Consider the following 27,188-nt stretch of genomic DNA (forward strand, 5'->3'; position numbering starts at 1 on the left):
CCCTCGTCGACGAGCTTCCTCAATTTATTTCTTATTCGTGTCGATGCTCAGCAGAATCCAGGATTTAGAATGTTCTTCGAATTTCGACTGTTACACGATGTTTGTAAAATTCGTCAGTAGATTCGTCCCTATCATCGATGAATTTATCGATACAATTGTACAATTTTGTCATTTGTGGAGCATCGTGGACAGATTGCCTAAGAAGTATCGGGTGAACCATAAACAATGTGGCGAGAAAGTCAAAGTACCGACAGGTCGAAAGGGTCTGGAAACTTCAATGGGCCTAGCGGCCCACCAATGTGTCGTCGGTCCTTCAGTCGAATAGTGACGCGGAAGAAAGACCTATGTGATCATGGCAGCGGATGGTTGCGGAACACGTACGTGGTGGAGCTACGAGAAAAGACAAAGGGATGCTTAACACTAGAACTACTGATAGTTAACACGGAGCTATTTCCACCAAAACCAGTCAAAATGACTGGTTTTTAAAAAATATGTAACAATAGAATATTTTTATATTTATTGATTTATTACTTTCTTACAGGAGGAATTCCATGTTATACAATATATTTTTGGTATTATCAATCCATCTGGGACCACATTTATGAAATTGTAGAACCAGTCATTTTGACTGGTGTGGTATTTCTAACATTAGCATTTATCGATCTAGCAATCGATCCGGAATTTTCCTGATAACCGATATCATCATATCGAATGATACGCGGTAAAAATTTGAAAAACGTGTGGCAAGTTGTAGAAAACGAGGGAACTGGTTAATTGTGGTTCGATAAACAGATCACAGGACCCTTTTACACTTTGACAAGTACCAGTCATTTTGACTGGTATTGGTATGAGTAGCCTTGATACAAAATTATTTATAAAAACAAAATAAAATTCATTATATTATTCTTTTAATTATCGTTGCGAAAGTCATTATAAAATAAAACTGTAAAACCAGTCAATTTGACTGTGTGTGGTAGTTTTAATGTTAAGGGCGAATTAACAGGCAGTCGTGAGTTGAGAAGTCAGTGTTGTCAGCGTTGTCAAGGAGGGTGGTCAGCGTGAAAAAAGAGCATTGGAACCATTGTAACGAGAGGAGTGAGTGACAAATGGTAACTGCGTGCATATGCACTGACGGAGCATCATACTTGATCTTGTGTTGGCGTGAACGATATTGAAATAAATCATGCCGTTACCAAACCTACTAGCACTATACTTTCCCACATTTGTTTAGTTCGAATATGAGCTGAATTATTTGAGATGAATTGAAAACTCAGCTTTGCTTTTATTTAATCATATGTTATGATACACATTTGTAGATTTGGAACCATTATTGCATCTTAACCCTTTGCACTCCTATGTCGAGTGTGACTCGACATGATTTTCTATCTCAGTAGCTCGTTTGTCAAGTCCCACCCGACATTCTTTCATGTCCAAATCAATAGATGTCCTAGAAAACCAGGATTGCATTTTGGAAATTGTTTCAAGATATATCATACGCTTAAAAATTACAAAATAAAACTGGTATTTAAATGAATTTCTTTCTTCCTTTATTAATTTAAATTGTCTTATTTTTTAGTTGAAGTAAATTTCAGATAAAACATTTAAAAACGTTGGGAGCTGCTGCTAACGAAATTGAATTCCGAGTGCAAAGGGTTAATAGTAGAACTACCACTCTGTACCTAATCTGAACCAAATATACAAGAGACAAATCTCTATCTGAATCTATGAAGTCTCTATCTCAATAAACGTGAACATTAATTTTACCAGAAGCACCTATCTGTTTCTGAAAACGATAAAAAATCTATTATTTATCATTTTAATGTTTGCTCCAATGCTTGTTCTAACGTTAAATAGAGGGAAATCTTGAGAGTTTAACGCTCGCACGATCGTAGTAAAATTCAATCAAGCGGAGCTATCGAAACTGTGCATATAAGTTAGAAAAAGTTGATGTTTATTCGAGACTAGCCCCGATACCGACAGCAGCTTTATCCTTTCGATAATTCACTTTCGCTCTAATAGCACAAAGAATCGCAGGAGTCCCTTGTTCAAATATATATCCGTTTCAGCACCATCCAATGAATCTCGTTGCAAATGTTCGTTTATTCTCGTGTAGTGGTAAAACGTGGCACAGTTGGCGAACAGATCGTAAGAAATGAGCCAGTACTGCGCGTTGTGTAAATCGGTCACAAATGGATCTGACCTACAGGTGCTTGATTCATGAGTGCCAGCCGTATCGGTAATCATCGATCGACTGGCGCAACTCTCTTCGAGAAGTCTTAGAAGCGAAGGGGAATATTACTTGAAATGCAATTCACTTGTCGTGCGAGAAATGTATTTCTTCTGGCCATCAAATTTGTCTTGCGTAGAAAGAATATCAAGAGAACAAGGAAATACGTAAGAAGAAGAAAATGGTACTGTTAACAGGCCCATTATACAAAATGTGGAATGCCATGAAGAAAATTTCCACGGCGATTGTTCGCGACCTAACTCGCGTTAATTATGAGCAGCGCGGTTTTCACAGTAATATACTTTCTCTTAAGCAGAAAACGGCGTTGTCCATATAATAACGTGGAACGACTGGGTTAAAGAAAAAGTCGCTATTATTTCCGGTCATCTGTTAAGTAAGCTGGCTTCCTACGAACCATTGACATATGGAAACATGTTTTCGCCCCGTCACAAATTTCTCCGTCTTCCTTTTCCATCGAATCAAGCAACCAACTCTTGATCATTTAAGTATAGTAGTCGAGCATCGCTTTCCAGGCTCACTAATATCGAGAACCGTTTAAGGACAATTGCTACCTAGTCAAGATCTCTGAGAGGCCAGACCTTTCCTCGAAACAGGTGCTCCGAACTGATCTCGTATCTACGAAACTGAAAACATTCCTTTTCTCCAAACTAGACGTGTATTTATGTCAGTTCGGAAGATAATCGGCAATAGGGAGGTTTGTTTGATAAAGAGCGAAACATTTCTTGAAAAGTGAGAGACTTTCCAGAGATTTTCCACAAGTCAGACTAAGAATCGCCCAGATGGAGAATCAATTTTCCTTTGGATCGTACACGCCAGGATATAATTAGCCATGTACGATAATTAACCGCTATTTGGACGGTAAATCCATAAATTTATCGCTCCACCTTTCACGTTAGTTGCAACTGGAAAAGAGGGGCGCATTCGAGACCTGGCGCTTCTTCGTGAATCGGCTGTCTCGTGGTAAGGACCGTGGGAGTGGTCGGACGTGAAACCTTGGAAATTTACGACCTTCCGGTAGCCAGAAAGAAACGAAGTCTACGGGAGGATCCAGGAAACGCAGGATTATCAGGAATTATTAGGACGACTGGGTGTGAACTGATGACTGAAACAGCATAAAAAGATCATTAGTGATGAATAAACGCTTGAAAGTTGATTGTCAGTTTCTAAACTCATTATAAGTTCCATCTTATTTTCTAATTAAATTACCAATTTTTGAACATGATTATTCACTTGGAACATCTCGCAACGATAGTTTATCAATTTTGTACATATTCTCAATTTACAGAGTTCAACCCTTAGGACTTAAGCTTTGAACTAAGAAAGTTGTAGCATTTATAGCTAAAACCATCATTATGTATCTATTCTTCAATCGTAGTACAGTGAACGATCGTTGAAAATATTAAAAAAAAATTCGTCTCTCAGTTACTAAAACTGAAAAACAAAATTTGTTATAGCAGTAACGTTGAAACATCCCTTACTCCCTCTACCTGTAAAAATTAAATTTCGAAACTCGAAGCTAATTTCAAGAACGCTAATTGCCACGCCATCCCGCTTAAGGGTTGTTCCATCTGAAAATATCCGTCAAGCTACCGATCCGAATAGGATTTCGACGGAGCTGGCAAAAATGATCGTAAATTCACCTTTAGAAATCAAGCTGGCTTATTTCTTCGAACGATAAAAGGATAAAAGGTCGGTCTCTCGGACGATGAAAAAAAGGGTGAACGAAACGAAGATGGGGAAAAAGAGGAGAGATTTAAAGACGGCCAGCATCCCGTAGTGGCGTATCCCGAAGTGAAGGTGCCACGACGGAAATAGGTGGCTGAAAATCGAGGAACACGATGAACGCACTTCGAACTCGTAGCAAGAGGGCCAGAACGCGACAGGGCAAAGAAGGAACGAGGGGAAAAGAAGGACGACTCAAAGAGCAGAAGAGTCGAAGGAGGACGAGTCCCGGTGTGGCTCGTCGTAACTCAAGTCTAGTTAAGGGAGCCATAATTCAGGGGATAGCACCAGGTCCTCAAACGGCCCATAAATTATGGGCTTTTAATTTCGCGATATTAACGGGACGATCGGACGAATGGCAAGGCGAGAGCTTGGTTCTTGGAGCTTCGCGCCACTCTTTAGCATCTCTTCAACATTTTTCTCTCTTTCTTTAAACCGTGACGCTCCGTGAATTTGTTCCGTGAGACCGTTTTATGAATTACGTCGCCCATTTTCCTCGAATAGACGCGCTAATAAATTCTACGAAAGAAATCGCATTTAAAGAAATTAAAAAATCACTCGGATAAAGACTCTTTATGGAACTTCGTTTTATCGCTGTAAAATAAGACATTCGACACTCGTGATAAACGATGATGAAACTTCCGCCCAGGGTTAATCACAATCATACACATTGTAATATTTTATTTAATGTATAATTTAACAATTAGTTTAGGAAAAACTGCAAGCAATTGGCTCCTGTTTCGAACTTCCAACGCGTTTATCACACTATAAGTTTAAGTTTGCTCGAGACCCGTTACGTCGACAGTTAAACCACATGCAAAAATTCAATTCGAGAATTTACAAGCGAATAGATCGCGATATTTATCTTCAAATTTACACAAGAATTACGGACTGCAAATATTGATAGATTAACGGTGATTATCCGAAGACCGTGCAGGTAAAGGTTAACTACCAGTGTAAGAGTGCGTCGACAAGTTTTCTTGAATTTACCAATTGAATGCGCACCGTTAAATCGATGAATGACTGCAGCGTTGCTCTCAGGTGAAACCATAGCTATACAGATTTATTTAAAGACCGTGGTACGACCTTAGAATTGCCTGAGAACGTTGCTGAATTACAAAACAATCTGGAAAAGACATTCCATACCGCTGCTAAGTGAACGATTCACGTTTCCCGTTCGTTGAAGTAAAAGTCGTGTAATGCAGCACAATCTATTTCTAATCAGCCTTATCATCGTCATCGTATGTTCTCTGGAACGACGTTTGTGCTTTATGCGGAATTATAACGTTGCCTGGGTTATTAGGTTGTCCGGAAAGTGTCTTTCTTTCGCAAACGTGAAACCAAGTATGAAAATAATATAAAACAAAAAACGTTGTGCGTCTATTATTTCCTCATAAAACGACAGAAACTTTTCAGGCAATTTAATAAAAATAGGATTATTTGAATCAAGAGGATATTTGTGCTAAGCTACGACACCTACAAAAAGTATTTGCAAGCCATTGTATTCGTTATAGCATGTATTATATACTAATACAATGTTATGTTATAATATGTGTGTGTATTATAACGTAATGTTGTATTATATAGCAATACATTATATACTAATTGATTATATCCAAGCATATTAAATAATATTACATTTCGTATCATTTAGTAGCACTTTCATATCATATAAATACAAAAAATGTTTAACACTATGAAAATCAGACGTATAGGACCAGCTAAATAGTCGTTTGTCGTGAAAAAAATGATATGGAGAGAAAATTATTTCCACATTATATTACATATGCTCTTTGAAATAGTGCAACTTTGTCTTGAAATTTTCAAGACAGGTTTCACCCTGTATATAAAAGAAGTTTTATTATTCAAGATTGAATTTTAATCTTATCATATGATTGAATTCCGTGAGCGTTAATTATCGCGAGGATCGTCCCGAAGGATCTGACAACTTGATTTCGAAGCTGACGATAAATTTCTCAGGTGTTACTCAATTGGCGAGAAGGTCACGCAGGTACAGTTGCAATTGGCATTTCGCGAAACGCAACAACAGCTAACCATCGAGTAAATCGAAAGTTCGATCAGTTTAGTTCGTAAGTTGTGCGGCAACCTGAGAAACCCCTTTGAGATTCACTCGACCTCGGGAACCCTTCGTTTGACTGATCCGCGTCGGTGAAAACACGAAAACACGCGAGCCACGGACACTTTGTCACCGTGTGTCGCGACAAACGCGTTCGTCTCGTTCGTGACGGACGTTCAGTTTTTAACAGGCAAACCGGATTTATACAGTTGCCAGGAGGACGTGCACGTCGACCGAACTCTCAGCTCTTAATTATTCATGCGGACGAATACGTGGAAGAGGCGAGGAAAATTCAGCGCGCGTCTAAACGGTGTTGAAAGCCCGCTTGTCCGCCATAGATATGATGTCGTCGCGAACTCCCACGACGCATTCTTACGTTCAAACGCCACCAAATTCATCGCGCGTCAACGACAACCAGCACGCGATCAACAACACCAACGTCTCTCCTTTTCCACTTGTTTCGAAAGTTTTTGCATTGCTTGAGAACCGTTCACATCGACTCTGCCAGTGTTGTTACGCGGAAACTTTTTATCGCGATTTCCAAGTTTTCTTGGGATACTTTACCTCCATAGAAAGCAATATTCCGATGTTCGGAGCTAATGGCGTGATTTTATGCACGAACGGAAGGTCGTTCGATTGAAGTTGATGCGAGTTTTACGAACGTCAAATAAATCAAATCTATCAAAGGTAATTTGTAGAAAATGATGCCGGCTACTTTGATAACGAAATCGCTATGTTGGTCAATTTATTGCTATTGGAAAGTGAATTGATTAATCGATTCGACTAGTGAATCAGTAATAGTAAACTAACAGAAACGGAAGAGTTACGGATATAAAACTGATGAATTTGCAAAGAAAAAGAAATTATTACGAGTCAAACAACTCGCTTATAATTTATGCGTCTCTCACACACAAATTAGCAATGGTATAAACGACATAAAGGTATCGGTTACTTCGCGGTAATTGATATCATATGATAATCTTGTGATAATCATTTTGCATAAAAAGTACAAATGAATATGAATGGTATAGAGCAAAAACTACTGCTACAAAACTTTATCCACTTCATCGCAATCCACTAACGTCATTTAATTAACAATTATTCGCGTGCTGTAAATTAAAGAACTGATACTTTCGAAACTAGCGCGCCACTTTTCCGGCGAATGTGCAAAAATTAAATCGACTCGGATAACATCGATTGCCGAACGACGGTGGTCATTAAGCGGAGTAACGTCCTTCCACGCAAAATTAAGACCGGTTTTAATTGCCTGCAAGGCGTTTTTGGGCAATCGGAAGTTCGTAATGAAGTGTTCGTCGCATGGTACTCGCAGCCGCTTTGTCGGTAGCGGGTTTATCTTGCCGACCGCGAGATAATAAAACCGTTCCTCGCTACGACAATCATTTAATGGCTCATTATCGTGACGAGGTTCTCGCCTCGATGCAACCCCGATGCTTAAAACTGTTTCGTAGCACCCGGTCGCCCAACAAAATGCGCATAATTAGCTCGAGCATGAGAATTCATTCAAGCGCAGAACTACCCTTCCGAAATTGAAAGTTAAGTTGATGAGCCTTTGCTCTGTATGCATAATCAACCTTCATCGGCTGCTGCAAAAAGATGGATGTTTTTTTGCAAACAGTTTCTGCAGCTTTATAGTTCTTATGCTTATAGAAGATGGATTTAAAGCTAAAACTAGAAGTTACTGAAATTTTGTATAAAGTGGTTAATTTAAAAATTTTTTATTAATATGCGAATGTTCAGTGTCTTATACAAAACATTTTGAAATTTCATTAGCGCTGTCGTAACGAACGTCATGATTATATATTTTTTTATTATTTAATTTGTATTTCGCAATTTGTCCAGCTGGACATTTGGCAAATTTTTCTAATTTAATTGCCGAATAACATGTGGGTGGCTAGCCCCAGCGGGATACCATCTTCGAGTTTGATTATTTTATTTTTTTTTTTTTTGTGAGCTCAGTGGGGTGTATGATTATATTGGTAAAATTTGGAAAAGAAAACTTGAAATAAACGAAACGTGTCTACTGTCATTTTAAAATCCATTTAAAGAAAATATGTTAACACGATACGTTATAATTACTCGTCGTATATTTTTAGACGTTACTTGTATTATATTTAACAACGTAAAAATGATTGAAATTATTGAAATTATCGAATAGCCTAAATCATTTCAGAAAGCAAGTCAAGTATGTCATTCTTATCTTTATATCCTATTATAATAATATATATTTGATTATGTAAGCCGTATTATTGATCGTTCAATTATGTATATCGGCTTTGCTTCTTGTTACACGCAGACACGGAAATTACCTCTTACCCATAGGATAATCTAATCAATTTACACCGGTCAATCAGAAAGTCAACGATAAAATATTCTCGTTTAACTTCCTTCTACCAAGGTTTCACGCCCTTCTCGTTCGCGCTACTCGTTTTACCGCCACCATATGCTGAGATGAAGTTGTAAACCTATAGTATATCAGGTACAAAATTACCGGTATTTACCGAGATACTTATCTTGCCCATTAGAAATCAACATAGAAACCTTAGAAAATACTAATCAACAGAATTGTTACTACTTCAATTTCGTAGTAATTCACCTGTATAACTATATATACTTACGTATAGAGTTTTTTTCCAGAGCTCCTTAATTAACCCTTTCGCAATGTAACGGTGTCCAGTAACAATAAATCTTTGAAAATGGTAAAAAATTCAGAATAAATGATTTCAGAAACTATCATTTCTATATCCCAAAGGTATCTGACACGAGAAAATATCTACTTTGGACTTTCAATAAGAAACAAATACCCGTTAATAAGTATATTACGTAGGATGTAATTTAAGACATCAAATTTATGATACTTTACTCGAGTTAAAGTTAAAATTTTATATTTCAAAATCTTAATATCCATTAATCGTCTATTTGAGAGTCCTACAGCATCAGATCTCTATCATAACGATGACGAGTAAATTAGAAATTATCCGTATAATAATTCACTCGTTCGGAAGCAGCTGTTTTACATTCATCTACGATTCCTCTTGGTACAGTGTCAGTAGTGGGTTAGAGTATACTTCGTCTCCATGCGTCATTACCGTTAATAATCAAGTGGCTCGCTTGCGGTTCAATGCTCAACTCTATTCCATTTAATCGTCGAATCGCCTGAAGATTAAGCCATAAATATTATAATAGGTGTACGACTACCAGGCGCGTACCTATCTCCTCGCAGCCACCTCTCCTTTTACCGAGTCTCGAGACACGGTCAACATAGTCTGAAATAGTCTCCCACGGACGTGTACACGTACATCAGCCGTTGTCGTATGGGGTCTGCCGCACTGCTTTGGAATCGCCGACGCTCATTTTCATATTCATTAAGCCAACCCCAAGATTAGCATGCTAATTGCAATAATGAGCGGCAGCTTTCCACGTCCGGGCTTCTCTTCTTTCGCCCCTTGCCACCATCTGCATCCTTTCTTCTCTCACCTTTTTCATTTACTCGTTCACTTTCAATCACCTGCCCTTTCTTCGCCCTATTCGCTTTGTCATTGATAATACGAAGGGTAAACGTTGAAACGAAACTGTTCTCCATGAGTTGGAAATATGCTCTTAGAATGAACGTATAGTTTAGTTTGAACTGTAGGCTACGGTCATTGAATTAGAGCAACGTACAAACATTTTATTTTTTAATTACAATAGTATGTATATAATTGGTAAATTGATTAGAGATAGAGTTTACTTCATACATATGATTAATTAAGTCACGGGGCCAAAAGAATTCCTTTTACCGGATAACGTTTCAGTAGATACATATTTTCATAGTGACAAATCACCCGATTTTAACGCTGTGGACAATGTCCGGAACCTGTTTAAGGCATTTCTTTATTGATCCTCGACCATCATATTGCATGATCAAAGAGAAAATTTGAAAATGTTCAAGAAAATAACGAGGACATAAAATATCTACATAATATGACGCGAATCACATTAAAAATGCGTAACATCTCGCTAATTCAATTTTACTATTAAAATTCGTTCATATCTCTCAATTATACCTACTAGAAACACGAAGAACGTTGGAAATTTCAAATGATACTAATTCGATAAATTTGCAGAAAGTCTATTTAGCGTAATGAAATTTTATTTAGCGTCTAACTAAATGAATTTCTGCCGATTGATTCTTCTTATTTACACGTGAACTTCTATTATGTAAACGAAAATTTATATAAGCTCCTATTATATGATTTATTCATCCTTCGATGGATTTAAACAGAGTTTCGCTATAAAAATGTTGATCTATTGAAAGGCAGTCGAGATACAACCGAACATCTTGAAAATGTCTTGATGATTCGTTGTTCGAACAGACGCTGGTAGACGACGTTGGTCATCAACGACCTCCAGCGTCGAGGGGTCACGGGGTTACCTGTGTAAAACCCGTACGTTACTACCGGCAGGGTACGCGGCTCCTCGAACGTTATAAAGTCGCGTAACACCTGTTAAGTCAGGTACCCTACGAGACGGCACGAAATTTCCGTTCGACCGCTAGTGATTTACCGTGCACTGGCCGGCTTGCTTCCGAGAAAGCAGTCGCTGGTCTCTGCAAATGACTTTCTGCCGTAAAAATCCATACGTTAAAACGCGACTCAAGTACGTGGTGCCTTTTATTCAGACGGTATAAAGAGGTCCATTCACTTTGCCATCCACTCGTCTTCTAATTTTTAGCTCTTTTAACTTGTTTTTAATACGTTGAAGCTATGGAAAAGTGTGCCCTTCTAATTCTAATCACACTGGTTAATTCCAGTAGCTGTAACGCTATATTTACCGTAGGAAACAAAATCTTAAAATACATAAATATTAACTTAGTGCTACAATTACTCGTACTTCGATCTCAAACTTCATTCAACCTATCAGCATAATTCCTAGTGCTTTTCGATTCTAATCATTACGATTTCTAACACTGTTCTTTTCCTTATTCCCTTTTCACGTTTGCATCTCTTATTATTTATTATTTTGGAATACTTTACTCTATTTATTACAATATAACATCCATTTTGGATCATGTGAAACCATAGCGCTAAACCTCAAACCTTTTCATATATCTCCAAACCTCGTTAAATCCCGTCTTTTCCTTATTCATAATCGAATCAAAATTTCCAATCGATTTCATCGAAAAGCTCTTTCGCTAAAAACCTACGCCACTCGTTCGATCTTCCGGCGGAAGGATAAAGAAGCCTGATCGAACGTATTCATTCATAAGTGGCCGGTGGATCGTTTCCGTGCGACCATAGGGTTCATTGGATCGAGGCTAGACGCGCGTGCACGTGAGCAGGGCGCGCTCGTGCTCCTCGTCGGTACATATCGTGCGTGCTGGCAGGTGTGTAGGTGTAGGCCGGTCACGTAGGTGATTGTGTAGGTGAGCACACAGTGTTTGGGGCCGTGTGTATGGCCGGTGTAAGCCGGTCTACTTGGGTGGTCTGTCGAAGAAGGGACCGCACGCAGAGGCCTATCCCCACCAGAAAAACTTCTCTCTCGGTCTCTCTCGCGTTCTCCTCGTCTCTCCCGTCGGCCCTATTGCTCAGCAGCCGTCGCACACCATACCAACCGGTCTCGTATGTATACGCATCAAGCATACACCTTCGTGTGGATGGCCGGAATATCTCTCAATCTAGCTGGCTGAATTCCGGCCGGTACTTACCGACGAGAAAGACTACTCTCTAAACACGGCCGACTAGCGTTTTAACGTTATTTGTGTCCGCGTTAGAATAAATTTCGGACCGCTTCGTCGCTGGAGGTCGATCCTTAGTGGCTTGTAAGTACGCGACACGATCACCGACCACATCGTTTTCCGATGTACATCGAGGACGATTGAATTTTGACGAGATGTGGTGTCGTGTAGTGCATCTATGTCTCATGTGAGCGATCTTTACCCTTAAGTTTCGGTATAACCGATATCCTTGTGAGAAAGCCAGGATTTCGATACGAAATACACTAGATGGAACGTGGTAATAGCATATTACATGCAGTATGGCGAGGGTTGTAATTTTTAATTTATTTTTCTCTTATACTACAGATTAGCAATAGTGGTGGACGTGGTTATCACTGCTCATATTACATAGATTTTATTAATCCTCTATTGACAAATATATATGTCTGATATCTCACATACATTAGCCATACTCTTGGATTAGCCATTGTTGTTATACAATATAGATAATATTCATTGGTACAAATATGATTATTACAGAATTTGACAAGTAACAGTAGCGATTAGATACTCGAGATGCTAATGACGATGATCTTAGGTTCAATAAGGAATCCACGGTCAACGGGATAGCAAATGCGTTTTCTTCCAAAGTCTAAGTCGAACTGAGCTTACTGTTCCACAATTCAAGTGTAACTCAACTTACTTGTCCACAGTATAAGTAGTCCACCTCAACTATCTCGTCTCAGTCCAAGTGGAACTGCACTTATATACTCTTTTTTGTACCTCTCTGTAGCCCTCGGGTCAACTATATTTTTAAGGAGAGCTATACAACTACTTCATACCTCTGTTAGGTGGAAACGTCCATCCCGTGACTGTGGCTACGTTCAGCGACCAGATGTGTCACTTCGAGCCCAAGCCTACTGTCATTAATCTCGAGCAAACACAATCGGATTAAATCATAAACAACGACTTCTAAGTTTTATTATTTAAGTACAGCTATAATAAATATAATACATATATCTCTGTCCTAGTAATACTGTCCTAGTAATCACTTCAAGTGATAACTCCAGTATCAATGCAGTTAGAAAAGCTGTGTCAAAGGAAGAAGATGAATGCTTCAATGCTGTACAAGCACTGTGCATTCAACAATTATTTTTCCGAATCGTCGAATTCTCTCGCCATTCTACGAAAAAGTGGCAGAGAAACGATCGATTTTGAGTGCGTATAACTTTTATGCGTTTTCTCGGAGCATTTCGCTGTACGTTGTTTCATCTATCTCGAAGTTAGTTGAAACCGATCAAGGGCCCTCAAGTCACCTGGAGGGCCACCCTCTAATCCCGCATCGGATATCATCGATACAGTAGCGTCATTAATCACAGGGTATCGCGTAATTCCTCGTGACAGGCTATCGTTTTTTCTTCCCCACTCCGTTTATCGTCCACGTGTTTAATTGATTACAGACGGTTTCATCCGCGAAACGCGATCGACGACCGCTTCGCAGGTGTTGCGAAGATTGTTTGCGGACATTGTAACGTCATTAACTCGGTATATTATCCATCATAACTAACGAGGTTTACCCGGGACACGAGTCAGCCTCTCTCGCTTAAGCATCGTTCAGATTAGTCAAAGTTAACTGAATTGCAAGTCGTTTGAATTCAACCAACTTGAAACAACTCTCTAGCAGCGTGAACCTACTATTTACTCGATTTGAAATATTCTTTTAAGTTTTTATATTAGTCTTCATTCGTCGTGTTACTTCGCTTCGAATTGCTTCGATCCATACAGTTTGAAACACTTTATTAATGCGAACTTGTCGTTTTAAGTCGAAGTAAAATATTCTTTCAGATTTCAAATCAAGTTAAGGTTGAAATCAAGTTTCTACTATTTCTTCACTGGGACGTCACGTTTATACTAGGTAATCTTTAGTTTATAGAAGTCATCATTTTTAAATAAAATACCTAGTACTATTGTTTTCACGTTTTTCTCGTTCAAAATGACTAATTGCTTATTGCCACAAGATCAACTTTAATTTTAACCTAAATCAAGCTACAGTTAATCGATAAAAAGTCTCCTGATGTAAGATAACTACCAGGTAACGTAATGTTACTTCCAGTTTCATATTTCTAAAACCCGTCACACCCATAGAACAAGTTGATTTCTTCAACTTTATCAATCGCATGGACGATGAGTAAATCAACCTTTTACAAACATTCTCACATAATTTCTACACCTTCCTTTACCTTCCATGGTCAACATTCGTAACGTATACATCCAAACTTTAAATTTCCGTAGCTCATCCAATTTTTTCTTCTTTCCAAACCTTCTTCATTTACCGATAAGTATTCGACATCGATAAACGTAACTAATCTAAGAGAAGCTTTACGTTTATCATGTAGAAGCACGGCATGTACGTTTCTATATCGTAGGGAATTGAACGAACGAAGATTGTGAGCGTAGTTCTCGCGGGATTCCACTGGTGTTCGCGAGGATTCCGAAGGAACGCCCTGATTAAACGCTCCGTGGTAACGCGTGCGCGCGCGAGCAAACGTTAGTATACAGGCGAGCGTAATACGTTGCACGCGTGTGCGTAGACGTGCCGCTTTATTACGCGGCGTGGAGTCAGGAATGCCAAGCTTCGTCGCGATCTAATGACTCCCGCTATTACTCAGCCGAGAGTTTGGCGAATCTGCCTAATCAAGTTGACAGTGTACACGTGCGCGAGCAACCATATGCCGCTACGTATGTATGTAAGTACGTGTGCGATGTCTTAGTGGTAGAGAAATTGATTGCCGATCGACGTGTTAACTTTAAGCAAAACGCGTGTTGTAGTCACACGTGTTGATTAACCGTAGCGCTTTATCAAAGCATCGGATAAAGTTAGGAAACATACGGGCGAAGACATTACGCGTAAAAAGATGGCTAAAGGTATGATACGGAAACAAGGAGGATATATCCTGAGTTTGTAGATGTGTCCGTTTCAGTTAAAAATGCAAATATTATTTTAGAGACCAGTGCCACGGAAAATGATTCTATCAGGATATGGATCAATTAGATTTGCATTCTTTTCACTAGTTCAGTTTCTAACCACGAACAAAGGATAACTTCCATTTTACTCAAAATACGATATTTTTTACATCTTCCATAATTATTAGCTTCCGTATGTTTGTACATTGCGAAAGTTGAAAATTTGGATTCATCATGCGTATTTCATGCAATTGAAGAACTTGAAGAAGTCAGTTCAGAACTTTGTTACCTAAGAAAAATTTTCCCTAAAAAATTTATTGAGAGAAAAGAAATTACCATTAATATTTTACAAGTCAGTTCAGAATTTTGTTACCCAAGAAAAATTTTCCCTAAAAAATTTATTGAGAGAAAAGAAATTACCATTAATATTTTACAAGTCAGTTCAGAATTTTGATACCCAAGAAAAATTTTCCCTAAAAAATTTATTGAGAGAAAAGAAATTACCATTAATATTTTACAAGTTAGTTCAGAATTTTGTTACCCAAGAAAAATTTTCCCTAAAAAATTTATTGAAAGGAAAGAAATTACCATTAACATTTTACAAATGTGAAGTAATTACAAATTTGTGGTATAATCCATAAACAAATATTGCGTTAAAAAGAAAATAAATAGACGTTTCATAAAACGTCAAATTACACGAGGTTGTTTATCGCGTTGAACATGTTGTACTCGAAATTCGTCGATCATTTCGCTGATACGGATTATAAAATGGCAACTATACAGTATAACGATAAACTAGAAGGTAAATAAAGGCAAAGGTAGAAGTTAAATGAAGACAAATGTAGCTATAACACCGAGTTAAGATTACACGAGTCATACGTATACGCAACAACTTTCCTTTTAATTAACTTCGCACACTGAATCCATTCACATAGAGAAAGACATGCTAAAGCTAACAAAGAAACGCTTTATATATCGGCAAGCGAGATCAAAATTGCTCGTATAATGAAAGAGACCGCCCAACAGGCAGAAATTAGATAAACGGATTACAGTAGCTAATCCGTGTTTCCGTGACTGGTAACAATAGTAGTTGCGTCTAATTAGGCTAACGTTTTCATTACTTCTTTACCATCGTGGATATAATTACTCGAAACAACGGTCGCGATACGATTTAGATAGCATGGCTATGATGATCCTAGTTAAGAGCTGGATCTCTAATTGAATCTTGCAGCGCGAGAAAAGTCGGGATCCGGCGTGTCAAAGCGAGCACGCGAGTTAAGAGAAGAATTGAAGAGAAGGTTTCTCTTCTTCCAAGTCGAAGAATCGTTGGAATGTGGCCGGGTGTAAATGTATTAAATGCACCGATAAGAAAAGCTTAACGTTCAATTCTGCCTGATGTGTTCGGCAAAATATTTCTATTCGCGAATTCCTTTCGTGCGCAGAACCTCTTTCTTACTAGTGACGCAATTTCAAAAGGACTAAATTTACGTGAGAAATGTAACTGAAAATATAAATAGCATGTCATTTTTCCACAAAAAGCTTTATTTCTGAGTGAATTCATGTTGAAAATTCGCTGTGTATGTGTACACTTAATAGATGTCACGGTATGAGAGTGATGCTATGAAAGGGACAGGTTTTGAATGGGATAAGTCATATTTTTTCTTTTTTTTCTTTTTTTATTTAATTTGTACTTTACAATTTGTGCAGCTGGACATTTGGTAAATTGTTCTAATTTAATTGCTAAATAATAATAATAAAATAAATAATGTGGATGGCTAACCCCAGCGGGATACCATCTTCGAGTTTGACTATTTTATTTCTTTAGCGAGGTCAGTGCGGTGTTTTCTTTTTGGTCTTCTTTCTATGGGAGTTTTGCTCGCTTCAGCAGCCAGCTGGTTTGGAAGATAAGTCATATTGCCAAAATTCTAAACTCATTACGTATACAAATTATTTTTCTCTTTATGCCGACACTAGTATCTAGTTATTTGATTTAAATTTCACTGCGGTCGCACTCGCAACAAAATAGTAGCCCGCGGTTAATGTTTCTCGGATGTAAAAATAAAATTTTCTTTGGTTTCCTGTATCGTTTTATAAATATATTTTTATTTATATAATGTTACATACTAAATATTATGTTTTTAAAAGTGCCTATATTCGATTGAAACGTGAACATTTAGGAGGTAAGCTTGATTGATTATTTTCTTTGCTTTCGGATTATTTTATAATATGTTTATTTATAGTCTTGAATGAAATAACATAACGAGTCTTGAATAGAACTATTTTTATTTTATTACTTAAATGTTTTGTACATTTCGTATATTCGTACTTATATTTACAACTCGAGGGTATTCTTACGTTGAACTTAGTTTGTAAGACACAAATTTTATAACAATTTTTACTTTATAATTTAAGAAGCTTTATTTTATAATACCAAGGTTTAGAATTATAATTGTAATACTTGATAAGATTATTTTCATTCATGTGCGTCCTTCATACCGTACAATGTCCCGTTCAAAATTACCTAGTCGTAAAAGGGACATTTCCAACTTGTTTAAAACTCTAAAATTTTGTTATTTTCCATTACTATTGACAAGTTTATGATATATATTTATCAAAGGCCAATAAATGTACTTTCTATTAACGAACATTTTTTTTAAATATCTATGATATCAAAAATGGACGCTGAAGACAACCTCATTGTACTTCTCCCCTGCTTTTATTACGTTATGCTGCTCTTACATTGGGTAATAAAAAGTGAAGAAATGAAACAGAAATATGTTTTACTCGAGAATTTTTCTTTCAAATGGAAGAAGAATTTTTTCTTCGAGCTACTCTCTCCTCGTGATATACAGGGTGGTTAGTAACTGATGGTACAAGCGGAAAGGGGGTGATTCTGCGCGAAAAAAGAAGTCGAAAATATAGAATAAAAATTTTTCGTTCGAGACTTTGTTTTCGAGAAAATCGACTTTGAATTTTCGCTCGGTACGCGTGCGGTACTGTAGATCGTTGTCTCGATGGAAAAATTAAAAAAAAAAATTGTTATTCTATATTTTCGACTTCTTTTTTCGCGTAGAATCACCCCCTTTCCACTTGTACCACCAGTTACCAACCACCCTGTATAAAAGATATACTGCATAAGTAAGAATCGATATTATAAATTTGGAGATTCTAGTAACCAAATTATTTTACTATAATAATTACCAATAATCCAGCAGAAATATTTATACCGTTTATAAAATAAATACAGCCAAGTATAAATACACTTCATCAATCTTTAAGATCCATTTATTAAAAAATGAAAGTGCCACTCTCTTCCAAAAACTGTCCAAACTCCACATTTTCCACTTACTTTTTCATATACATAGATTTACTCCGTTTAGGTTTGCATCACCAGTTCGAAAACGCTCGATAGAATAGGAGAACGTAATTGAAGCTTACCGTTGCTTACCGATCTGCATCTCCTACTGTTATTACCCGCAATTGATTCGTCTCGTTGTATATGGATAGAATGTCGCGCATGTATTTATTCGTTGTTTCTCTGACGTCGAGCCCGTCGCGCGTGGAACCTGTTTTCCGTCAGGTAATAATTTATGCACGTACAATGACGTTAAACCAGTTATTTTGTGTATAATTCCGCGCCACCTATGCGCACTATTAATAGCGCAGACGGACGATAATGACATGAATGAAGATCTGCAAAAAAGTCAGCTGGCCCGTAGAAAATTTATCTGGTTTCTCTGCGTTGCATGAACTGGCGTCGCGAGAACTAAACATTAACCGGAGTCTAGTGGTATTCCTTCTCGCGCGTCGACCGCAATAAACCGGTTGGATCATTCATAAAATTGGTATCGGCGTTTATTGATATCGTAGCCTCATAGGATGCTATTTTTATCCAGCCTCTTTACTTGATTTTTCCCTTCTATTCAAGCTGAATTGTTTCCCTCGCTTTTAATGGACGCTTTCTCTTTCTCCGATAGAACCGGTTTGTTGAAATTACGCCTGCGATCGCTGGGTCAAAGTGTTTTCAATCGCGTTACATACGAAATTAACGATCGTTCGTTAGAGCTAAATTTCGCTTGGGGATGTCGTTAGAGTCGGCTTGTACATTATCCTGTATAATCGTACGTTGGCGTAACGTGGTTTTTCAAGCGAAAGCGATCAAGTATTCGCGTTAGTAATCGTTGCGAGCTAATTCACGCGCACGAGAGGCTTGGACGACACGACGTCCATAACGGAGAATGAATACCTACATATTATTTATCGGGCAATCATCGTCGTTTCACCGCTTTCCCTCGCTGACGATCGAAATTCATCGTTGCACACAAATTCACCCGGTCTACTACCCGAAGAGTGACTACGAAGAAGACCCCCGGGGGTGATACTTCGCTTAATCGCCAGCTCGCGGTCCTTTATTGCCAACGGTTACTTTGGTTAAGTACCAGGGTCATTGAGAAAATTGTGGGTCTGTTTGCACTGTCAGCCGGTGGACTGGTTTCATTCGGTTAAGTCGACGGACAGCCTATACTTGAACCGAGCACCGGACAAAATCGCTCTATCAGCTCCGACCGAGACACACGGAATGTGGATTCAACGACGTCCCAGAAGGAATCTTTTCAACTATCTTGGGATTACACTCGGCTTGATTTTATTTCAATTAAATGCCTCCTGTATGCCGGTGCAGAACATAACAACGTTTTATATTAGCCGGTTGAATCTAAACGCGTATGGTACTTAAGGAATTTACAGCAGGGATCCCTTCAATTCATATACGCACAATTTACTATCTATAAAATGATTTGCACGGAAGACATTTTTTTTTATTTATTTATTCTCATTCTCTGTATTCTTTTCTTTCATATTTTTCTATACGTTGAGTTGCTCGAAATGTTCATATCCTTTTGTTAGGAATTTCTATCACATAACGAGAAACTATTCAACAGGAAATTAGCCATTCAGTAGGACCATATTTAACACATATCATACGTTGAAGATGGCCAACTATTCACACTGTGTGTTAATTTTTACTAAGTATATGTCTGCAATAAATACGTTGTAATTTCTCTATACATTTTTACATTCGTCTAGAACTTGATCATAGCAATCCTGTTTCATTTACACGGTTCAATGAATTTTTAAAAAGTTTCATGTACCACATACAATATGAACGTCACAGTTTGCTATGATAAGCGTCCAAATATCTTTGCGAGCCAGTGTATATTGTTTTTGCTGGCGCGATGCTACCGAGGAGGATTAGAAACGTGCCCTACCGATCGGTTGTCGCGTCTCGATTTTCCTGAAGCGGACAGAGGAAACCCGTTCACCGTGACCGAGCTGAACGCGGGGAGTCGATGGCGGGAGCGACAGAGGGATAGTCTCTCGTTTCACGGGGATAAAAAGAACCGTCGCAGGTTGGTACGCGTGCGTCGTTGTGGTGGACCCTCACCTCGGACAACAGGTTATATAAGGTCGGGGTCCAAAGTAACCATTATCGAGCACGATATCTTCGTACCTGGTCGTTAGAGAGAGTAGCCCCCGACCACGAAGAGGAACACGAAGAGCGTACTTGAAGAAGACTCGTTACGTTACAGAGTGGAAAGAGAGGCCTGGCCGTAAAGTGGCCTTTGTCATTGGAGACTTCCTTGAACCCCCGGTTACGGATCTCTTCGGTATCGAATGTTTTTCAACGGCGGAAGGAGCCGCCGCGTCGGCCGTTTTTCGAGAAGCAGTTTTACTTGTCAGTTTCGGACTCGATAATTATTGCTACGGCCAAAGGTACCAGGGTATCGACCAAGTCGATCGTCTTGGGACGAGAAAAGAGAGAGAAAGAGATTTTTTATCGTTGCACGAGCAGGAGGATTACGAGGTTCGCCGTCTTTAAACGATCCGTCAGTGGATACGAACGTCGACGGTCAGACCTAACTGCAACTGTTCTCGGTTAAGAAAGTGGCAACTCGCTTAAAACGACAGTCGGTTAACGACGTTAAATTACACACGAAACGGAGCAAAGTACAGGAGAATGGAGCTCATTGCGAAGATATTGTATGATGCAAGATTACTCGTCCAGAGTAGAAGTTCTTTCTTTTTTATTTCCAACCTGGATATATAAATCATAGGGGAGAATTTGTCGCGAGGTCAGTTTTATCTGAACGAGGCGCCAGACCGCGTAAAGTCGTACAAACGAGTGGAGTATCCAACGTGTTTCTTATGGTAGATGAAGACTCTACGATCGGTGGACAGGATGATCGACCGATAATGGTGACGGAAGAGGAGGAGAAATATTAAGCCAGGTTCACGTGTACATCGAAGGGGCGTTTCGACGTGCTTCACCTGTCTCCCTTCGTTGCTAATTGTGGAACACGAATGACGTTTCGTTGTTCGCCTCGTTATAATTGTTAACGGCGATGTATAAATGTCGAGAAGCTAGTTTGACTCGTCGAAATTTCATCGATTTATAAATCATCTTCGTTATTCGTGGTTATTATTTTCAAAGAAATAATATTATAGCGGGATCGTGAGTAACAAGCTAAATACCTTAATATGTAGTTAATCGTAATGGAAATAACGAAATATTACAGATAAAATACATAATATCTGTATTTTAACAGACAAGTTAAAAAATATAAATATAGATACAAATAAATACGCGTGGATATACAAAAACGAACCTATAATAAAATACTTGTTATAACATTTACAGAGTAAAAACAGACGTCGATTTCAGTTTCTTTATCTGTACCAATAAAAATCTAAATTTGCATGAAAATTCGCAGTCTATTTATTACCATGATCGATTACAAAATCCGAGAAACTCCAATGTTTGACCTATATAAAAAAAAGCCATGAAATTTGAACGAATGCATATGAATGAAGCATCGGATTAATTCAGCAAACAATCATCACGCTTGGCAAGGCCGTAAAAAGAATGACAGAAACACAACGGTAGGAAGAAGGAGAAGGAGAAGGAAGGACGAGTGGAAGGAGAGGAACTCGGCTGATCACAGTCTATGATTATGTTCTTGACTTTCGCGGTCAAGCTCCTTCATCCATGCTTCCACGGTTCCCTCTATGGTGTTCCTTCCATGCGGCTTCATGCCGCTATTTATAGAGGCTTATTACTTTATTGCAACCCGACTCTGAATGCATTTCGCCCACGCAGTAGTTTAGCGAAAAGTTTTTCGTCCGAGCACCGCGGATCCACGATGTTCCTTAGTTATTTCGACAAAATCGTCGCCTCGATACCAACGAACGAAATTTAATATCAACCATCCGACAGGTGCAATTAATCAGACTTTAATGATATTCGTCCTGAATACCACTGTAGCCCACGTTTTGCATTTCGAACATCCTGCGTTATGTTGTAACAGAGGTATAGGTCAAAATAAAAAGTAGATATACGAGAATATTTGAAGAAAATTAACGTTATCCAGGAATCGTATATCTCGTACGCGTGGGCTAGACGACGAAGTAGAAAGTTACGATGTATCGGATTCTCTGGCTCACGGTTTAGGAAAAAGATTGAAAAGGACAGTATACGCGAGATAAAAATAAGATAATAGTATGGTAGAACTTTATTTAGATGAAGTATGCCGAGGAATAGAATAGTTCTGGTTCTGATAGTTACTTTACTAGAACTATAGTATAACTTAATAATTGATAATATTAATTAAATTATAGACTTTTTCGCAATTTCATCATTGTATTTCAAAATACTTTAATCCATTGCCACTTGGAAAATTTACCTGTAAAATGGAAAAATATAGAATACTAACTTCGAATTCTTCAACGTTTGAATTATAAGTTAGAGAGTTAAAGAAAAGGTTTTTCTTATATTAGGTTGCCCGAAAAGTGTCTTTCCTTTACAGACACGTCTTTTACAACGATGCATCTTTATACAAACATGAAACCTAATCTGTCGAACGTTGTGATCTTTATTTTGATAGAACAAAATGGATCACACGTAATTCGGTAAAATAACATAAAACAGAAAATGTTGTGCATCCACTATTTCCTTATAAAACGAAAGAAACATTTCGGACGACCTAATATTTCTGACGTTCACACAAACGCATTATCACAAGCAGTGACACTTAAATAATAAATAACATTATTGCTATATATTTTAGTAAGAAATACAAATTTATAGTCTGCTGATTAAGGGCTGCTTCTGTGGTAATTCATTAATTCGTCGTTAGTTCGTTGAAATTCGAATAATGTAATTGTACGTGGGCAAAAATGCTAAAACTGAACTGATTCGAACTGAACGAAGTGCGGAGAAGCAGAATTCTAGGGTATTAATTAATGGAAAAATTTGGCGATACATCGATCAGTTGATCATTGATCTATTAGTAACATTCAGGGACGTATTTAGAGTTGGAACAGGCCACCCTGCAGCCGACTTTCGCCACACACCTTGCCGGCATCTCGCCGTAGGCAAGAAGGCGGTCGGCGTCTCGGCTCATTAAAGCTAATAATGTGGATTTACTAATCTCTCTACTCCGCCAGACGGATATGACCCCCCTACCATTCCACTGTCTTCCTTCCATCGTATCTTTCAGCTCGATAATTCGTAAAATTGACGCGTCCTTTGAACTTTACGATCCTGTACGCTAAAATATTCTTTGAAATTTTCAACAGACCTTCGAGTAAGTTATACGCGAATTGCAAGTCAGCTAATTATTCTATTTCGTGTAAAATTGTAAAATTATCAAGTAGATGACTCTGACCTATAATTTGTAACAATTCACTAATATTATCAGTTGATAAATTATTGTGCAAGAGGAGTGCAGGATTTTAATTAAATAGAAAGAACGCACACATTCACACAGATCTCGAATCGTGCAGATATACAGGGTGGTTGGTAACTGGTGGTACAAGCGGATAGGGGGTGATTCTACGCGAAAAAAGAAGTCGAAAATATAGAATAAAAATTTTTCGTTTGAGGCTTTGTTTTCGAGAAAATCGACTTTGAATTTTCGCTCGGTACGCGTGCGGTACTGTAGATCATTGTCTCGATGGAAAAATTAAAAAAAAAATTGTTATTCTATATTTTCGACTTCTTTTTTCGAGTAGAATCACCCCCTTTCAGCTTGTACCACCAGTTACCAACCACCCTGTATACAAAACGAATATTGCAAGCATAGAATTGCATAGAAGGGCCATGTAAGAAAAAGAGAACCGATTTCGCAACAGTATAGTATTCTTATCTAAATGATGCTTCTGTCGAACCAGTGGCGTCAGTGGAATCAATGTTGAGCCGAAGTGAATGGAACAACGGGTCGATTCGGTAAGACGTAAGGATTCTTTGTTATGGGAAACCGATGTTACGATAAACGGCGAAACAAGTCTCAAGCGATTCGAGGGTACCCTGTTGTCCCGCAAAAACACGACACGAAACACCGGTGTATCCATTCATTTCTCCGGCCATTTATCATCGCGAGTTTGTCGTAAAACGTGAGAAAATTGTTGTACCCCGGTCAGGACAAATTAGCTCAGTTTCGCTCCACTTATTCTCACGAGGAAAAAATGTAATAGACCGGCGCATGAGTGGCGATAATGCTAGGGTTTCCAGTTGGACATAATTAACTACCTTGGAGCGCTGGTTAGGAAAGCTGTAAGGAACTTATTACGAATAATGTAATTTTTGTACGCTGGAAAAACTTAATTGACGATGGCGTTTATATTATCCAGGCACAGGAATCTACCGATTTACCACACGAGCTGTCGATCGTTCGAAGAATCATCCTGATACATTTTTAATTTTCGACTATGCGATTCAATTATCAAGATTCGTCGAGTGAAATAATCCACAAAGTAATGAAACGATTCGTTCGACGACGTGGCAGTGACAGGAGTGAGGCGAACTACCTGAGCTTACGTCCGAAATTATGGCAGTCTGTTATCGAACACTTGTTAATTTTCAGCCTCTTCGGCAATCACGCAAACATCTCAGGGTTACGTAAAGACAACTGGATATTTATGCCCACAAGCGATATGTATCACGGTGGTATATTCTACTAGTTCGTCGAAAGGTCGATCATCGACCTGCGCTATATTCCAGGGCGCCTAACCCGGTTATAGCGTTGATCAATTTTTTATTTGCCCTAACGTCGTTACATTTCATCACTTTAGGTTGAACGTTCTGATAACTCGCTTTCCTTTACTCCCTTTGACAGCTTGCCTTCCTTACATCGTTTCGTAGCGGCGCTGACTACTGAAACTTGTATTGAATTCGTTTTCACGTACATGATGGAACTTGTTGCTCCACCGTCATCCTTCCAACGATTTTGATTTTAAAGCGGTTTTTATCGACGATTAAGATACGATTTTCGATAAGAAAGACATATCATTTTTAATATATGTAATGTTGCGTAGCGTAATTCAAGCATATTACACTGGCATATACAGGGTGGTTGGTAACTGATGGTACAAGCGGAAAGGGGGTGATTCTACGAAAAAAAATGAGTCGAAAATATAGAATAAAAATTTTTTTTCAATTTTTCCATCGAGACAATGACCTACAGTGAGATCCGTTATAACGAGAAGCGATAAAGTGCACGCGTACCGAGCGAAAATTCAAAGTCGATTTTCTCGAAAACAAAGCCTCAAAAGAAAAATTTTTATTCTATATTTTCGATTTCTTTTTTCGCGTAGAATAACCCCCTTTCCGCTTGTACCACCAGTTACCAACAACCCTGTATAATAGCAAAGTGACGCATACACTTACAGCTATAAGTAGTAGAACACAGTACTAGAACGAAAGTTCCATCCACGGGGGTAACTTTAATAATCTCTAATCGAGCGTGACTGTAAAATTCCTTCGCGACGACCTTTGAAACAACGCGTCGATAGAATTTCAAGTCCTGTGATCTTCTGACCTGTCAACCAGTACCCTAGTCAGTTTTTCGGTTGCCTTATAGGGGACATTCCCCTTCGATCGTATAAATTCATTAAAACAACCCTTCGCTGGTGCCGCGCTGCTCGATGTCAATCGAATTCCAAACATACTCGGCAAGAGGGTGTACCCTTTTTTCTCGCCAGTCGAATCACTCGAGTTTACGTAGGGGTTGCATGCCTCGAGCTGCGATATTTGCATTTAGCTGTCTCATCTTTCAATCGTCTTAACCCTTGTTGACACGAGAGAAAATAACCTAAACGAACTTACGAGCTCTTCTGCAAGTCGTAGTTGACAGGACGAGAAGTGAGCATTGATTTTATAGAGCTTATAAATTAATTGCTTTTCACAAGCCCTATCATTAGGCTTATCCACGATCTAAATAAAATATTGTGAAGGCTATGGCGAAAAATGTGTGGAGAAATATATATAAGAAGTGTATAATAAATATACTGTATAATTAATATACAGGGTGGTTGGTAACTGGTGGTACAAGCGGAAGGGGGTGATTCTACGCGAAAAAAGAAGTCGAAAATATAGAATAAAATTTTTTTTTTATTTAATTTTTCCATCGAGACAACGATCTACAGTACCGCACGCGTACCGAGCGAAAATTCAAAGTCGATTTTCTCGAAAACAAAGCCTCGAACGAAAAATTTTTATTCTATATTCTCGACTTCTTTTTTCGCGTAGAATCACCCCCTTTCCGCTTGTACCATCAGTTACCAACCACCCTGTATATCCATAAAATATTTCTAGAAAAAGTGATAAATTGTGTAATTTTAGTATATCTGCGTCTTCACGTACGTATTTGCAAGCTCAAAATACCTTACGTTCTTCCAAATATGTTCTCGAAGATAACACTTAATTAAACACATTCTTGAGTTAGATTGTTACGCATTACGAAACTTCTACGCGACGCATATTTTGCGTACCGAAGTATCTTTATAATCTCCGACATTTTACATTCTGTTGTCTGCATCCTTCACGGGGCTGAAAATCTTAAACGCGATGATTGAGACGAAGATTTGAACGAATGAGATACAAGAAAGAGGGAAGTACTATTGACGTACCACGAAGAGAGTACAGTCACGATCGATTTAATTCCTGAAATTAGTTAAAATTTATATCGTACCAATTTTCGTCGCCGTATCTATTTTATAATCTTTACAATCGTTTCAAATTCTGAACAGCCATGCAGATTCATATTTTCTAAGATATTATCATCCACAGCATAACTAGACCACGGATTTTTATGTATTCATATGAAATTAAAAACACAAAAAATGCGCAAATTGCGTATAATATATCAAAATATACAAAATATGCAAAGTAGAGTATTACTTATTAATATTCAAGATGTAAAATGAATTTATATTTAAGTTTTATTTCTTTACTCGTGTCTATAAAGATATAAACTTGCATAAAAATTTAATTATTAGGTATTACCAATAAACAATTGGCGAAAGTTTCCTAAGTAATCGTCCAAGTTCGAATATCCTGCGCTAAATGCCGAAATAATGGTTGAGCCCGTAGAGAACTCGTTCGTATAGCTACGCAAGAGCCGAAAGAG

At 38.3% G+C, this 27,188-nt stretch overlaps 1 long non-coding RNA gene across 1 annotated transcript in view; it reads right to left on the minus strand.

Annotated features, from left to right (window-relative positions):
- LOC126869842 (uncharacterized) overlaps positions 1–25,409 on the minus strand; it is a 210,896-nt gene extending 185,487 nt beyond the window's left edge. Inside the window, exon 1 of the long non-coding RNA XR_007691029.1 lies at positions 25,381–25,409. This is a non-coding gene — a long non-coding RNA (uncharacterized LOC126869842). The remainder of the gene's footprint in view (positions 1–25,380) is intronic.
- Between the last annotated feature and the right edge of the window lie 1,779 nt (positions 25,410–27,188).

The sequence above is a fragment of the Bombus huntii genome, chromosome 9 (genome assembly GCF_024542735.1).
Source record: "Bombus huntii isolate Logan2020A chromosome 9, iyBomHunt1.1, whole genome shotgun sequence".
Lineage (NCBI taxonomy): Eukaryota > Metazoa > Arthropoda > Insecta > Hymenoptera > Apidae > Bombus > Bombus huntii.